At 42.0% G+C, this 18,636-nt stretch overlaps 1 protein-coding gene and 2 pseudogenes across 5 annotated transcripts in view; 2 read left to right on the top strand and 1 right to left on the bottom strand.

The window, feature by feature from the left end:
• The window catches only part of Fhip1a (FHF complex subunit HOOK interacting protein 1A), a 238,510-nt gene that overhangs the window by 126,104 nt on the left and 93,770 nt on the right, over positions 1–18,636 (bottom strand). The gene's annotated exons all lie outside the window — the stretch shown is intronic.
• On the top strand, positions 9,375–11,656 carry LOC101958899 (proteasome subunit alpha type-1 pseudogene; annotated as a pseudogene).
• On the top strand, positions 15,251–16,312 carry LOC101958622 (pentatricopeptide repeat-containing protein 2, mitochondrial pseudogene; annotated as a pseudogene).

Here is an 18,636-nt window from a genome sequence, read left to right on the forward strand (position 1 = left end):
CTTTGGGAACAAGGAGCACTAACAGGCCTGAGAAAGACGCAGTGACTACTCAGATCATTATTAGTATTAGCAGCACCTAACTTCTCCTGGGCCACTACCTTGAGCCCCATGCTGCGCTGAGTGCTTTCTTACATACCCCAAGCTCAGAGGGACTGAGCAACTTGTCAAAGGTGCCCCAGCCAGAAAGTGCTAGAGGAGAATAGGTCTGTTTGGCTCCAAAGTCTATACTGTTAATTGCGACAGCCACCAAAGCCCTAAGGTGAAAAGAGAGCAGAGGCAGAAAGGAGAAGGAGCCGTCGGGCTGTACATACTTCTCCCCAGAGCAGATTAAACACACAGCCAGAGAAGCCAACGCTGAACCCGAAAGAAGTCCAGACAGGTATCAGAAAACCAGCCTCCCGTCCCAGGGCTGGTAAAATCTGAACGAAGAGCAGTGGGAAGGCTGCTGTGCTAGGAGGGCGAGGTTCGTGGAGGCCTCTGAGCAGGTGGAGCCATTCAGTTACGCAGACTGTGCTGCACACTTCCTGTCAGCTTCTATGGCAACACCCTCACCTCCAGACAGGGCACCAGAGACCCCATGAGGAACAGAGTAAAGAAGGGACCCAGTAGCTCCCACAGGCCCCTTTGGGAAGCCCCCTCCAGAGCAGGTCCCCCAGATGGAGACCTCTCCACCTGAGAACTCCCCCTACGGGCCCCCGAATCCAGCTGTGCTGCAGGGAGGCCAGTGCTGACTCCAAGCACTGAGTGTCAGCCGCTGCCCTTCAATGCCTGACAACTCAGAAGGAAGGACCTCTAAAAAGAGTCTGAGTTTTCAGCCACTGAAGAGAAGTCATTAAAACTCAGTGCCTGGGAATCAGGCTGAAGAGGAAACTCAGAAGCTGAGTTTCTGGGAACACAGCTCTGCAATCTTACAGGCCTGTCCCTCCAAGAATAAGGAAGGGGCAGCTCTACTCATGACGCTTCCTGCCTCATTAAAATTTAAAAACACATTATGGCCTAGTGGAGTCAAATAAATCTGGCTTTAAATCCCAGCTCTGCTCCCTACTCAGTCTATAGCTTTAGGCAAAGTACTTAACCTATTTTGGCCCCAATTTCCTCAGTTTCAAAACAGGGATAATACCTTCTGCCCTGCTGGTATCTTATGACTATCTCTAGGAGTGCACTCCGACATCAGTGCAGGTGATGCCCTGCCCCACCGCCTCTCCTCAGGAAACTGGTAATATTCCCAAACGCTGCTTGGGGGCAGTCTCCAACAATGATTTTCTGTACTTAAGCGTGCAAGTGCGTGTGTGTGGGTGTGTATACAATAACACACACACACATGCACAACATCAACCTGCTAGTCCAACGGAACTACATAGTCCTCACAGAACCAACGGTGGGAACCTGGCCTGAAAGCAACGTATCCCTGGGTTGGCCACCAACCTGTGACATGCCTAAATGTCAACTATGGCATTCCAGGAGCTCAGCCATTCAAATTCCCAGTTCAAATCCAGAAAATAAAGCTGGCCAGCAGCAGGCAGGAAAGCAGACAGGCCGGAGACAGAGGAGCAGCTGGGTTGGACTGAGGGCACACTCCCAGAACTAGTGGGGCTCCAAGCAGCCTCTGATTTCCCTCCCTCTAGGTGTCCGCTTTCCCCCGCCCTGGTCCTTCCTGGAGCTGAATGCTCTTTCCTCAGGATGGAACAATAAGCTTCCTACTCCTGAGGTCACAGGATGCTGTGTATGTTCTCTGCAGCCAGAAATAAGGCAGGTGGGAAGCCAACACCTGCCTGCGAGAGAGGCCGGGAGGGGGGTGGGGGCTGAGAAGCACTCAGGCTGCTCTGTGAGCCTCAAGAACAGGTGGAAGGAGAAAGGCCTTGACCCCGCTAGCTGAGAAAGGCCAGCCCCTCACAGAGGCAGGCCACCAAAGGAAAGGCTGGGGCAGATGGGGTGCGGGGGACACCCACTATAAATAAATAATGGCTTTAAGAAGTTCTGTGAAGTGCAATACCAAAGTCCGGAACCCTACCTTCGCCACCATTTATAGGTTCCTTGGGGAGGGGTCTGCTCTCGTTTTTGTTTTTTACTCTAACATTTCTTGAGAATGAAACAAAGCTGGATTTCTTTTTTTTTTTTTAATATTTTTAGTTGTAGGTGGACATAATAAACTTTATCTTTTTCATGGTGTGGAGGATGGAACCCAGTGCCTCATGCATGCTAGGCAAGCACTCTACCACTGAGCCCCAACCCCAGCCCTGAATTTATCTTTGAGGTGAAGCTTTGATTAAGCAATGAAAAACAAAGACTTTCTAACGCCCTCAAAATAAAACCAAACAACAAAACCGACAAGCAAAGCTTCCCTCTACCCCACCCAAAGACATGAACTTGGGAAAGGAATCCGAGGAGGAAGCGGCATCGAGCCCGCAGGGGCCACACGTGGCCTCCCTAGCACCCACCACCCCTGGCCTGGCCTCCCATCCTCCACCAGGTTTTCTGCAGCACTTCTGGGGTCTCTTTCTGTTCATCATTTACTTTATTACCAGGCTTGCAACCCAATTTGTTCCACTCCAGGTCTTCCGGCTTAAATGTGTGAGTTCTATATTTCAACAGAATAGACATCAGGCTTCGGCAGACACCCCTGATGTACATTTCAGAGCCACCTGCTTCAATGCCTCTCTCAAATCTGCATAGGACAGAGAATTTGTTTACTGTTTATTTAAAAGCAGAAGCAGAAAAGTACTGCTGCATACATCAAACCCAGCGAGGGAGACAGGGGGACTCCAGCAGGTCGCAGCATAATTTATCCAGATTTACTTTTTGTCCGACCACTGCTCAACTAGGCTTGAAATCTGTTGTTCCCGTTAGCTTTTCCTTCAGCCAGCAAAAGAACCAGCCTTGAGAACAGCTGCTCTAATTGACAAAAGTACTCCCTTCCCACAGGGGTGGGAGTGGGCAGAAAAGCTCAGATCTAAAGCCACTGGCCTGGGTCCACTCAATATGTGACGAGAAATGCCTGTAATAGCAACCCTCGGGCTTCTGTTTGGAGCTACAGGGTTTTTATTCAGTCCTCTTGCTGTCTTCGATCAGTACCTTTCTAGCATTGAGTGGCAACAGCTCAAGGTGATGAGCAGTGAATCACAACAAATTTCATTGAGTGTTTGTTTGGTTGTTTTTTTTTTCTTCTTCTTTTTGCAGCCTTATAAATAAAATCAGAATCTTGGAAGCGAATAAACCTTCTGAGGTCTGAATATCTCAAGGTTATTCATTTCAACACTTCTATGGCAAGGGTATAAATACAATCAAAAGAAATGTGGTTTACGATTAACAAAATTTCTCCATACGTGAAAACTCACATTTAATTGTCGAGGCACTGTACTAAAGCACCACAGACCTTTAACTTCTCAATGCTTATATTGCAAAATAAATAAATAAATGGAAAGCTAATTTTCCAGCAGGGCAGAGGAGTGCAGAGGTGAGCAGAAACCGCCAGCTTCAATGCAAAGCTCCAGATCGGAACGGTTTTTATGTGATGCAATTAGCAAAATGGACAGAATAAATCTAATTCCTCATGATGCCTCAGAGAGATTTCAAAATGTTAGTAAAACAATGGCACACAACTTTTCAGGAATCAGGGCAACTTTAAGTGGGGATTTTCAATTTGTCAGGGGTATCTGCTCAGATTATCTTCTCTGGCCCCCAGTGCCTCAAATTCAGGGTTGGGATTTGGCAGACGTCTGGGCATGTGGAGCCTGGACATCTCGCCTCTCACCTGTGTTGACTCAAATGAACGGGGCTGAGCCCATCAAATGGTCTCCCCCAAGAATTTAGGATCAGAAAATGCTCAAGGTGTTTTTCTAGTTATTTCAACAACTGGAACACAAACTTAGCAGAAGTTTAGAGAAGCCTACTTCAATTACATGGAGTAAAAGCCAGTTGAGTGAAAGAAAATAGAAAAGAGTGCTAGCTGGCATTCCAAGTCCTGACTTGAGTCCTAGCTTTGCCTGACTTCCAGAATCCTTGCAATAAATGTCCCTTTTTATTGAATCTAGTAGGTGTCTCTTAATATCCAACCTATTTAAATCAGGACTAGAGCAGCATAAGCATGGGATAAAGGTCAAGCTATGCTGGAATGATCCTTCAGCAAGGGAAAATAAGATAATCATCAAAATTCAGAGCCAGAAAGCCCACTTTGATCAAAAGAGATGGCACTGACACGAGAATCTGATTCCTATTTCTGTCATGTATTTATTATGGCATCTCAGTTCAAAATCAAAGAGTCCTGAGTCCCTCTGTGTCAGATGGGTAAGACTTCCCTTCCAAGGGCACCTCTAGCTGTCCTCCCTGCCCCCAACCACGTGAACACATGGCAGCAAGTGCTTCTTTTATCTTCCCTGGAGTGTTCATTTGTTCACATTAAGCATCCTCTCAGAAGCCCACAGTGACTTCCAAAGCTTGATGTGTCTAATTGAAACTCCTTACCAAGTGCTGCATCCCCTCGCTCTGTGATACCTAAACATTGTCATAACCCACCATGCCTAAGGTCACAGCCAGCCCCAAAGGCGGCCCTCTTGATGGCCATCCACAGTCACGAGACTCCCACGCCAGGTGGAGAACACTGCACTTGCCGGCTCTTCCTCCTAGAAATGGCCAAGAAGAATAAAGGGGGGGGGGGATGGATCTCAGGGTCTGGATGCTGAGGTATCATCCTGACTTTTTTTTAATAACCAATTACGATTTCATTTCTACAGGTATGACTCTACAAAATAAAGGTGCTGAGGCTTCACATTGGCTTTAGCTTTTTTTCTTCTACCCTAGCACTTCTAAGAGGTATGGAAAGAAGACATAAAAAATTAAGTAATAACATTTAAGAAAAACAGGGCAACGTGTGGAATACTAATTGAGTGAACTGTTCAGAGAGCGCATGCTGTTGGTGCCAATGGCACCATGACAGAGGCAGAACTGGGGGCTGCACATCAAGGACAGGAAGGACGTGGATCCACAGAAGAGCCGGGGCTTCGGCCACCACAGTGTTCATTTGCCTCCATGTTGGTTGTTGACAAATGATATTAATAAGCCACCAGGAGAAACATTAAAAAACTATACTGGGAAGAAAAAAACTATTGTAAAAACTTACTAAATATGCAGGGAGATTTCTCCATAAGGGAAAGGACAGTGTTAGAGGGACACTGCCCACCAGAGCCTTCCCGCTGTGAGGGCAGGGAGCACAACTGCTGGGCTGGCACAGTATCCAGTCCCTAAGAGCCCCTGGCTGAAGGCTCAATAAACAGTTGTTGAAAGCATACATAAGCAAAACCTCTACATTTAAGAATCTATGTTTTTTTTAATTAAAATAAAGAATAAAAGGAGAGAATATGTTGTCCTTTCCCTTTGGCGTCCCTAATAAACAGGGCATCAGAAACCCTCCTTGGGATGATAGAAAGAGGAAGCAAACCTCACACAATTACCATTTTGTACAATAAATGATCAAATCCCACCATGTTAGCAAGTAAACAAATCTGTCACTTGACTCATTCTCTACACTGACATATTAGCTGAAAATGAGCCTTTCAATAATAAAAAAGGTAAGTTACTCTACAATTGTGAGTCCAAACACTCTCTGAAATACATATTAATTTGCTTCAAAATGCCACCTCTTCTTAAGTTGATTTTGTCTTCCAACTACCTCAACCACAGGCGATTATGTCCCATGTGCCAGATCCATGTGGTCCAAATGATGGACAGCCCCCTAACCAAATGTATTGCCATGGCAACAAAGGGACTGCATTTGCTGCTCTCTACCTACCATGGCCCAATCAATTATTAAACATGCCTATACTACAGTGACACAGTATAAATGATCATGTTCATTAGCAGCAAGAGTCAACCGGGAGAAAATCACAAACACCAGACAGCCACATTGATCACAAAACCAAACACACTCTCCATGAGGGCGAGTGTTAAAGACCAAGTGTAAAGGAGGAGGGAGAAGAAACGGTTCTTAATTTTAAGCTTCCACTTTAGAATTACATGAGCATACAGTCTCCCACCTCTTATTTAGAAAGAGAGGGAGGAAGGAAAGAGATGGAAAGAGAAAGACCTATAAAATGACTTTATATATGTGACACACTTTATCAAAAGCTACTGAAATAGAATTAGATAAGATGGTTCGAGAGCCAAAGGATAAAATCCATCTTAACCTTGTTTTATGGTTTGGGCTTGGTTTCGATTCTGGACCATTTTCTGGTTTATTTCTCATTAGGAGAACAGGCAGGGGACTGGAAAATTGGACCCTGGAGGGGATGGACGGCAGTTGGCAGCCAGCTGTGACCAGCCTGTCTTCCAACCTGGTTGAATCTCCACTCACTTCCCACGAGGAGATTCCCGAACAGACAAAGTCAGACTGAAGATGTCCAGCAGGTTTCATGGGAAAAGAGAAATTTTGCTCCACCAAGAGTAACCAGGAATTAAGTTCATTCTGGGGCTCCTGCAATTCACTCTGGGACATAGCTCAAAATGCAATTAAAACTAACCGTTGTATCTTGAACCATCTCACAGTGAACTGGGCCGGGTCTGGGTTAGAGGGTTCCCCTGTCTTATACTCACAATGATCCAGAAACTGCATTGGCAGTGAAGGCTGGAGTCAACACTGGGGCTGGATAAATGACTCCTTGATTTACTTTACTCATGTCGCCCAGTAGAAAAGAGAGGAAAGACAGGAAAAAAAGGAAGTAGCCCTCCAAAAGATTCTAATTTATTTATAAGAGATCATAGTCTGATAACGAAAGTTTCAGGCAGAAAAGAGTTTTTACTTGGTTAAAAATAACTGACATGGCCCAAAAAGGAAGTCTCTAATTTACTGACAAATTAAAAGGCATCTGTGAAAGTCTGAAGAACCCGTTCACACACAGCGTTCCTCTGATACTGCTCTGGATACAGTCCTCTGTCTTTCTGCTTTGCCAAAATCTGGCTTGCTACAAGTTGCAGCTATCAAACCCTGATTAGACTGCAGAGATGACTAAATAATTTACGAAAGCTGTAGTTTTCCAGTACAGTGATCCTTCCACCAGAGATATTAATTTTTATTACAGCAAACATAAGAAAACTCTTAAAAGATAATGATGTACAATTATTTCACTGTTTGTATGGAGAGAATGTGAAAAAAATATTAAATATTTACCCAAAATAACTCTTTCTCCTTAAAATCATCCTCCCCTGAGAAAAGCATCACAAATACTTAAAATGAAATCCAGAGTGGCCTTTCCACTGCAAATTGCTCCTCTTAAGAGGATAAATGATCACATAAAGAAGCTGAGCGTTTACAAACACTTCACACAGTAGTATTTTATTTATATACCCACATAAAATAAAAAACATGTACCTTGGGGATCATTTACACAACTAAATGTCTTTCTGATTACCATATAAAAAAGCTTAAGAAAGATAACCTCTCACATCTGACAGTACGCACGAGATGAGTTATGACTGCCGTTCTGTTTCCATAATTGAGCAAATGTCTTTAGACAACTGGTCAAATATCTGCTTCTCATTTTCGATCTGCTGACCTGCATGCAAATACATGCTCACAATCTATTATGAGATCCATGGAGAACAACGTGTTCTAGGAAAGACCTTTTGAAGTCTTTAGTTTTTTTATTTCTTTAATAACTTTCATTGTGAGTATAATATAAACAATCCATAAAAGACATTTAGAAGTTGCTATGGCTTAGATAAGTATTCCTCAAAGGCCCACTGTGGCCCAGTGGTTAAGCACTCACTGGCTTCAACCCCTGGTTCCAAAATAAAGCTTGATCCCCAGGGTGGCACTGCTGAGAGGTGGGAAAACCTTGAAGAGGTATAGCCAAAGCCAGGCATGGTGGCGCACACCTGTAGTCCCATCTACTCAGGAGACTGAGGCTGGAGGATTGCAAGTTCAAAGCCAGCCTCAGCAACTTAGTGAGCCCCTAAGCAACTTGGAAAAACCCTGTCTCAAAATAAAAATAAAAAGGGCTAGGGATGTGGCTCAGTGATTAAGTGCCTGTGGGTTTAATTTCCAGTATCAGTACAGCCAAATGGGAGGTCTTTGGCTCTGGGGTTACTGGGGGCATAACTTCAAAGGGGACTGTGAGAAGTTGTCTCTTCCTCTCTCTCTCTCTATGGATTAGCTTCCTGGCTGTTAATGTGAGCAGCTGGCTCCACCATTGCCATCTAGCACTCCTACCAGAGGTCTAAAGCAATGGGTCTGCCCAGTCTTGAACTGGTACATCTAAAGCCATAAGACAAATAAACCGTTTCTCTAAGTTAATTTTCTCAGGTACTTCATTATAGTGATAGAAAGTTGGCTAAGCAAAGTGAATGTTCTTCTCCCAGTTGACAAGAACTTCATGGGTACTGGTCATAGTATTCAGTCTACTTTCTTGTAAATAGCAGGCATTCTCATTTGTCACAGAAATAAAAAATTAGAATATACTATATAAAACTAAATAATAAACATTACTTTTGTAAATATTCTCCTTGAATTTTATTCATAAATCATTTCTACCACTTCCACTTAGATACACAGAGATTGAACAGATGTAATGTATATGTCACAGTACTGCTTTTCATAGCAAAAAAACAGTGAACTTCAAAATGTCCGACAATGGCACAGTGATTCCACATGACTTATGGAACATCTATACAATACACAACTATTAAGAAGGATGCAACACTAATCAAAGTAGAACTACAAGACAGAACACAGTGCTCCTGAAATGGACTCCCACATTCACAACCATGATTTCCAACAAAGGAACCAATACAGTCCAACAATGGGGCGGGGGGGGGGGGGCTTTTCCAACAAACTGTGCTGGAATAACTGGATATCTGTACAGAGAACATTTACCTTGACCCCTACTTCACAACAATCATAAAAACTGACTTGAGGTATAATACAGATGCGAACGTAAGAGATACAACCATAAAGTTTTAGAGGAGAACAGCATCATGAGTTGGGAGTGGGGGAAGGTTTCTTAGGGTACAGAAAACAATAATAGGAAAATAATGACTCTCATGTTTTGGGTAGAGTGGCACATGCCTGTGATCCCAGCTATACATGGAAGACTGAGGCAGGAGAACTACAAGTTCAAGGTCAGACTCAACAACTTAGTGAGAGCCCTCACCACCTCAAAAAGACAAAACATAAAGAAATAAATAAAAATGCTCATCAAAGACACAATTAAGAAAATGAACAAGCAGGTCCCAGCATGGGAGTAAAGAGCTACAGCGCATGTCTGCAAAAGACGGTTTCTAAATACTCCAACAGCTCAGACGGTGTTAAAAATGAAAACGAGGTCAGAGTTTCACAAAAGATATACAAACGGCCAATAAGCACACAACAAGTACTAAACGTCATCATGACACTGCACACCAAACGGAATGACCAAGGTGAAAAGAACGGACAACCCAAGGATGTGAAGCTGCAGGAATTCACGTATGTTATTAGTGGAAAACCAGCAGCCACTTTGGAAACAGCCCTGGTGATTGCTCATGAAGGTTAACATATGTCCATCCTATGATCAAGTCAGTCTATCCCTAGAAACAGAGCGCGTGCACACAAATCTATACACACACACATTTATTCATATATATCTTTAAAGACTTGGAAAAAAATGTTCACAGCAAATTTGTTCATAATCATTAAAAAATAAAAAGATCCAAATGTCCATCAATAGGGAAACTGTATATCCATACAATGGAATTTTTTTAAAACAAAGTTGGTGTTATTTTATTTGGACCTTTATTTTTTAAAACAAAGTTGGTGTTATTTTATTTGGACCTTTATTTTGTTCATTTATATGCAGTGCTGAAGATCGAACCCAGTGCTTCACATACATTAGGCAAGTGCTCTACCATTGAGTCACAACCCCAGCCCTACTCTGCAATTTTTTTAAAAAAAGAACTAAAATATAAACAACCTGATGATTCTTAAAAACTATGTCAAAGGAAATAAGCACTACACACAAAAAAAATGCATATATTGTTGTGATTCCATTTATTTGAAATTGGACAACAGACAAATACATTTATGATGCAAAAAAGAAGAAGAACAGTGCCAGGGGTAGTGGCACACTCCTATTCTCCCTGTGGCTCAGGAGGTTAAGGCAGGAGGATCACAAGTTCAAAGCCAGCCTCAGCAACTTAGCAAGGTCATAGCAACTTAGTTAGACTCTGTCTTTAAATAAAATATAAAAAGGGATGGAGGAGTGGCTCAATGGTTAAGTATCCCTGGGTTTAATCCCCGGTACCACAAAAGACAAAAGGAAAAAATTAGAAGAGTAGTAGCCTCTGGAAAGAGGGAGGTGGGGATTGACTGGGAAGGGTCACAAAGGAATTTTCTATAGAGGGTGATGATGATGGATGACATTGTATATTTTCTATATCATGATGACGTCTGGGTTACACAGATACATGTGTTCAAAACTTAGGAAATACACACTTAAGATGCATGCGTTTCACTGAGCACAAATTTTGTATTAAAAGAAAAACTGCAAACAAATATTTAATTTTTATGACAGGTATACTTAAGTACTTAGAGGCTATTTCATGATTTACTTTAAACATATCAAAAGAATTAAGACAGATTAATAAAGGAATGATGAACAGATGTGTGATAAGCCAAGAATAATGTTTGTTAGAAAGTCTAAATGATGGGTCTACTGCAAAATTATTCCAACTTTATGTTTAAAATCTCTCATAACAAAAGTTTTCATGATAAAATATTGAAAAACAGGGTGTAAGAATATTTATTGAAGTCAATTTTTATATGTGTACACATATATATTCACATATGTGTATTACTGGGTATATACATATATATCTATAAAAGTCCACATTTTTAATTTCACAGAAAAGAGTCAGGAAGACGACGCTCATCCAGGTCCCTGCTGGCACAACCAGTATGACAATGAAGTCACTGTTTGGCAGAGTTTATCCAACTGAATATGCAACGGAAGCTGTTAAACAAGGTTCAGCCACAGTTGGTCTGAAATCGAAATTGCATGCAGAGATGGCTGCATTGAAAAGAGTATAGTCCGAATTTGCTGCTCACCAGGAAAAATTCTCCACACTGACAACCATATTGGTATCTCAACTTGGGGGTTTACTGCTGATGCTAGACTGTTATGTAATTTTATGTTCCATGAGTTGTTTGGAAATCAGACTTTATTTGACAAGACCACTCCCTGGGTCTCATCTTGCACCTCTAACTAGAAGCAAGACCCGGATACCAACACAGTGGTACGGCTGGAGACCATATGGTGTCAGCTGCTTGCTGCTGGCTATGATGATATGAGCACTCACATTTTCCAAACCTACCCGCCTGCCATTAACTATTTTGACTGCAGAGTTCTGTCCATGTGAGCCCTTTCTCCATCAATTCACACTTCCTCAAAGAGACATATGTCTGAGTTTATGGAATGGAACGCAAATGAACAGGTTAAACATGGACTCTGTACCTTCAATGAGACATGTTCTACCAAGTAGAACTGTTGGTAAGGACTTGGAATTTATGATCTACTAGAATAATAATGTGTCTCCTTTCCTGGAAGGTCCTTGAGAAGGATCATGGAGAAAGGCACGACCTGCACAATCTGCTGACAAACCTGCAGAAAAGGCTGACGAACCAACGGAAGGCTAGGTGATGAGAACGTAGGAGCACACACTGATGACAGCAACCCACACTGTGAACTAGGTGACACAGTTGTGGGACGGAGTCTTAGAGCCATTGGTCCAAACGCGAATTCTTCCAAACAACCTTACTGAAACCATATAATGGGTTATATTTTTCTTTGGGATGGTCTTATATAATCTTTTTCTATAAAGTACAGGTATATCTATACTAATTTTTTGTTTTTGTTTTTGTTTTGTGATACTGGGGATTAAATTCAGGGCCCCATGCATGCTGGACAAGCACTCTGCCCCAGTCCTTGTCTATTTTATTTTTGAGACAAGATCTCTCACTAAATTGCCCAGGCTCTCCTGGAACTTGCAATCTTCCTGCCTCAGTCCCCCAAGTAGCTGGATTACAGGTATGCGTCACTGCACCCAATTGTAGTAATATCTTTATATGAAAGAAAACAAGTATCTTTTCAGTTTTAAAGACAATTGTGAAATAAAACTGTTTCACCTTCTTGGGGGGACGATAACCACAATCAGCATACTGGTGCACTCAATAACTATTTCAACTCTACTTCATGGGCAGCAATGTATTATCCATTTATAAAAAAACAAAGCACTGACAGTCCCCTGAATTTACCTAAACCATCTTAATGTAAGTTTGCCTGGACAGAACCATATTATTTCACAGTCTCCGTGTGTTCTTTCTGGGTGGAGCAGCTTAATGAGGACTGGTCAGATTGGGCTAGATCTTCCCTGCATTCCCACCACACCCTGTATGTATCTCCACCATATTTCCATTGCTTTGTAACTGTTTTGATCACTCTACAAGTTAATCAGCTTTTGTTACTATAAGCAAAAAATTGACAAGAACAACTTGAGAGAGGAAAAGTTTACTTTGGCTCATGGTTTCAAAGGCTCAGTTTACATTTAGTCAACTCCATTGCTCTAGGCAGGCCTGGGGTGAGACAGAACAACATGGCAGATGAAGGCTGATCAATTCATGGCAGCCACAAAGCGGGGGTGGGGGAGCGGGAGTGTGCAAGCCCATCCAAGGAACCAGGGACAAGGTATCATCCCCAGGGACATGCTCACCAGTGACCTACTACTTCCTCTAGCCACGTCCTTCCTACCTACAGTCACCATCTAGTAATCCATTCAAATCACTAATCCATCAGAAGGATTAATCCACTTATTAGGACACATCTTGTAATCTAATCATTTCATCTCTGAACACTCTTGCATTGCCAAGAATGTTCAGAGGTGAAATGAGCTTTTTGGGGGACATCTCACATCCAAACCATAGCCCTAGATCAAATTTCTTAAATGCAAGAGCTATATCATAAAGTTCAATTTGGTATCTCCAGAGACTAGGAAAGTACTTGGCACTTACAGGGCAGTAACTAATACTAAACGAACAGAAGAATAAATAAATAAACAGCAATTTCAAGATCCCAGCATGGACTCAAGTCAAAAGGACCTACTCACCAGATTCTACCGTAGCTGACATTCAATTACTAGAAACTGTTATCTGTACATTCCCCACTGCCATTTTTGGAACAGTTTAATAAAAATTCATATGGGAAGACAAAGTCTTAAGTCATCAAAACCCACTCCTAGATTGCTGACTCCTTAAGGTAAGAGAAAGAGGAAGGAACCAAGTCATCTCTGTACCCTGACAACAGCAAGGTCCCTAGGATAAGAGGTTTAAAAAATATGCACTCCAAGGACATTACCTTGGAACTATTGGCATGGTAAATAAGAGGTCGGCATTCAGGAAAATGAATAAAGGGGACACAGGAGCTCTCCATACTATTTTTTGCAACTTTTCTGTAAATCTAAAATTATTTCCAATTTTTAAACTTTTTTTTTCTTTTAATTGCTGACAGGGAAGGTCCCCAGGCCATGTGCAATGAGAAGGAGCTAAAATAAGCAGAAAGTATGCAGGGGCACAGAAAAGAACAGGGCCAGAGAAGGGAGAACAAAGACAATCTTCCTAGTTCCCATCCTTGTCCAGGACCAGCCAGGTTTTAATGATACTTTCAGTTGTGAGAAAAATAAAAGTTCCTGCCAGAGAAAGGAAAATCATTCCTCAACCAAATTCAGGCTTCCAATGCAGATCCAAACGTTCCAGATGAAGCAAGTCAAGGGAGGGAAAATACATCCCTTTAAAGGTACTTACACTACACATATGGAACAGAAGGGCAACTGTAGCAAACAGGCATTTTAAAGGTACTGTCAACAGCTCAAAGGAAAAGGACCCTGGAACAACAAAGAAGGGGGAGGGCACTTGCAGGCTTTCTGCTGGCCACATCATTCCTTGGACCAACCACCATTCACCTGTTTTGTCAGCTGAGAATGACAAGGGAGGTAAATTTCACACTTCACAAACAAGTCCCTGAGGGCAGAAGTCACATCTGCTAATGTATTTTGTACCATCGCTGGCTCAGCGTCCCATGAAGGTAAAGAGCTTATTAATCAACGCTTCCAGTGATGCCAATGGCTAAGAGAGCCAATTTGCTTCGCAGCTCTTTCACTCTCTGGGAGTAGTATTTATTAAGTATTCATTGTACAATGTCAGCCCCATGCTAGGGCTGTCTGTATTCTTCCCCCAAAATGCTAAATGCCTGCCTACAGAGAATTTCACACACACCCAGAAGGAGGAAAAACTATCATTTTAAGTGTTTCCTATATTTGTTCTGGGCAGAAGTTTTAAGAAGAATGTTCCTGGAAAGTTATGGGTAGTTTTAAAGAGGGCTGGTTGGGGAAGGGGAGGCTGGTGGGAAATGGACTTTTCCTACCTTTGAGCTGCCCTACTGCTTCTCTCTCTCTCTCTCTCTCTCTCTCTCTCTCTCTCTCTCTCTCTCTCTCTCTCTCTCTCAGCAGGTCAAGCTGATCCTGAGACATAGAAATTAACTGGTCCCAGGACTCAGTTTGTTCCAATTTCAAGTAACTATTTTGGGGTTGGTCTATGATTCTAAGCCTTGTTAAGAGTGGAAAAAAAAAATCAAATCTTAATCCCAAGAATCTTTCTCTGCAAGGATACAGCTGAATTTTGGGTTCAACCAGAAGTTGTAGATCGATGCTGTGCTCTGCTCACTGAGAGGGCATGTCAGAAAAAGAGCAGTCTGTTCTTCCCACCCTCCATCCCTTCACCTATAGCTCCGGCCTGGGGACACCCACAGACACTATTTATTTTTAGTTCCTGGGCTCTGATGAGGAACCTCTAGATGGGCCTCAGGAAAAGGCTACCGACTCCAGAACCAGCAACCAAACGAGACAACACTGGCCAGCATCAGCCCTCAGTACACTGCACGCAGACAGGTCCCTAGTCCTTCACCCCTAAACTAATGTGCTCTTTGTTGTTCTGAGATCTTAAGTTCTCAAGAGGTTGTTCTTTATTTGTAAATGCTGAATGTCTCTGAGATATTCTAAAATTAATCCATTTTCTCTCCCTGTCTCAATTGTAGACACCTAAATTGAATAACACATACGCTACACGACAAGTGGTGCGGCCCAGGACAATATGGCTGCATTTCGGTCCTTGGAACGAGCTTTGCAGCAAACGACATGGACTTCTTTTTATCCCAGGGTGGAAGGAACAGGCTCCAACTGCTGCCGGTGCCCTCTCAGAGCTAAACGATATCTACTTACAGATAATATCATGAAATTAAAAGAATTTCAACATAAGAAATTGGCTGTTGCATATAATCTTCCTGGCACCAAAGAAACCTATTTTAGAAACTTGGAAGAGAAATTGACCCAGAACAAACTCATCTTAAAGGACGAATTGAGAACTTTGCTTCATTTGAGTCAGACTCAGGATGATGTGGAGCTGGCTAAAAATGTCATGTACAGGTACCATACAGAGAACAGAAATGTCACTTTGGCGGAGTAGAAGTTTGGACCAGTTTTCATGAGGCTGTGTTATGAGTTGGATCTTGAGGAGTCTGCAATGGAGCTCATCAAAGACCAGCATTTACACGGTTTCTTCTCAGACTCCACATCATTCAGTATTTTGATGGATATGTTATTTATCAAAGGCAAATATAAAAATGCCTTGGAAGTGTTGATAGAGATGAAAAACAAAGATGTGAAGTTCACCAAAGATACCTATGTCCTTGCTTTTGCAATTTTGCTACACACTGAATAGCCCATAGTCTTTTAAAATCTGTACTACATTAAGAGAAGAAGCTTTAATCAAGGAGACGTTCTGTCCAGGAGAGCCTGCTGCTTTGCAGTGGCGTTAGCTCTGAACCAGAACCAGGTAGCAAAAGCTGCATCCATTTTTTTCTCAAATCATGAATCCAGAGAGCATAACTTGCACAAATTTAAATATTATAATCCATATCCAGTCAAATATGTTGGAAACCCTGATAGATATACTAACGAATACTGCAGAAGGAAATTTATCAAGATTTGTGAAAAAACATGAGTTCCCAGAGGAAGTGTTGGTCAAGGTTAGGGAAAAAGTGAAGGATGCACCCAACCTTCTGGCCAAATTTGACGAGATCTATGGGAAACTGCACAGAAATGGCCAGGTCACCACTTACACATTACTCTGCTCTGCCATACCCTCAGGGACAGGAAGTCCTGTACATTGCTATTAAACAAGAGGACAATCAGCCTTTGGAGCTTCCAGCCCCTCAGCCAGTCCCTGTTGGCTGAGTAACCTCATTTTCAGACTTCCTGCTTCAAGTGAACGGTTGGCTTTTCTGAGATGTCAGGCATCTAACTTTGGTTGACGCTGTGCTAACACCAAGTCTTCTCCCTGAGTTCATTGAGTGATGATGAGCAGAGAAATTATTATGCTATGCCACTGTGAAGACCCAGATTAGGCAGAGAATGCTCGGCACCCTCAAAAAGGAGACTTGTGCGAGCTGCTGGGGGAAGAACGTGGCCATGTTCACCAGGGGGAACCCTGACAAGCGCCCTAAAAAATGGCCTTCACTAAAAGTGGTCAATTTGGACTGATTTTTTTTCAGGGAATAGTTACTTGCAAATTATACCCTTGGTGAATTTAAGAGATCTAAACCCCTATCCTACCGTATTGGAAAACATGAATTTTCTTACTGCCCTGCCATCATTTTAGCTCTGTGACCCTGAAAAGTTACTTGAGGCTCATTTTATCTTCTCCAAATAGTGCTTACATGTGATTGCATAATTATTTGAATTTTCATTTAAACTCAGTAGAGTCATATTTTCTCAAAAATAAGAGAAATAAAAACATACCTGAGTTAAAAAAAAATATGTCATGCTTATGGTAACTTTGAAATAATATTTAAGTATTTATTATGCTTGCAGAATTGAAAATTTGGGACTTATGGGTTACTCGAATGCTCTGAGCCATGTAAAATCATACAACCCTGTTATATAACCCCTACATTATCTCCCTAATTCCATCTCTGTGTCTCTTCCCAACCTTCTATATACCTGCCCTGGAGAGGCCTGCCTAACAGATCAGTCTTCCTACACCACCTCCTCCAGTCTTTACCTCAAAATAGCCTCTTCGGTTTTTATTTCTACATTCTGTCTTCTTCAGAATCCTACAGACTTAAAATATCTCAGAAAAGAAATTCTAAGTTCAGTCCTACTCCTGCTTCCAAGGTCAGCAACAGTCAACTTCTGTCTAAATATATATAATGCAAAATCTCGAGTGAGCCCTAGCCCATGCTGTTCTCGTCTCCTCCTGATGCCCTGTATCCCTGGGAGTATCTTCATCTCTCTCTCAGAGACAGAACTGTCATTCTCAGAGTGTCTTTGAACTCATGGGGGAGGCCTGGCTGATTGCTCACCTAGCATGAGCAAGGCTCTGGTTCATGATCAATACCAAAAAAAAGTTCTAAACTCATGCTGGGGGAGGGGATTCTCTAGGTCATTGTAACTCAAAGTAAATAAAGGGCTGGGATGTAGCTCAGTGATAGAGCTCTTGCCTAGCAATGTGAAAAGCCCTGGGTTTATGGCCCAACACCACAATAAATAAATAAATAAATAAATAATCATAGTGCCCCCCTGCTCACTTGATAGCTTTTTCCTACAAAATATAGCATCAAATCCCAGAAGTGGTACATATCTATAATCCCAGGTACCTAGGAGCTTGAGTCAGGAGGATCACTTGAATCTAGGAGTCAAGGCCAGCCCAGGCAACACAGTGAGACCTTGTCTCAAGAAAATACAAACATAGTTATTGAGTTACTCAAATGCACTGCGCCATGTAAAAAGTATATGATTCTGTTACAAAACCCCTACTTTATCCCTAATTCCATCTCTGTGCCTCTGTGACATATATATATGACATGAATCTAAGATCATCTGCCACACCATTTGACAATGTATGATACGAAATTAAAGATACTCTAGATAACCCTTCATTATAAAATACTAATAAATGCACATATTGGATGGAAAGAGATAATAAATGGATAATCAGGGTTACAAATAATACATATTTGTCCTCTGTCTCAGGAAGCAAAGTTGATTTGCAAATAAATTTTAAAAATAATTACCACCATTCCAAATCTCTTCTCATATTACATGAATGGTTTCATATTATTATGTTCTGAAATTTCTGAAATTCAATACACTTTGAAGATATACCTTTTTTTTTTTTTTCAGTATGTGTGGAAATACTTCCCTGACAAAGGTCAAAAAAATACAGCAGAGCCTTGCAGTCACAGTAAATATTTTATTAACTATCCAGTCCAAAAAAAAAAAACAAGAAAATCATCCTTCTCTACAACTCTCCACCCAGGTCACTTCCCTTACCCTGTTTCCCACAACCCCCTTTGAATTCTACCCATAAACTATGGGTAGCACCTGTACTGGTTCAAGAACATGATTTATTAATGCACATGTGCTAGACTCTGAGACCTGATCTTTAGCTTTCTGAGAAAACCATATGGCAAAGCATCTTTAAATAAAAGTCGCTGACCAAGTCTTGGCAGACCATCAGTCTCAGGGGTGTAGCATAATCTGTCCTACTTTATCAAAAGAGCCTTTTCA

Source organism: Ictidomys tridecemlineatus, chromosome 9 (genome assembly GCF_052094955.1).
Source record: "Ictidomys tridecemlineatus isolate mIctTri1 chromosome 9, mIctTri1.hap1, whole genome shotgun sequence".
NCBI classification, from domain to species: domain Eukaryota; kingdom Metazoa; phylum Chordata; class Mammalia; order Rodentia; family Sciuridae; genus Ictidomys; species Ictidomys tridecemlineatus.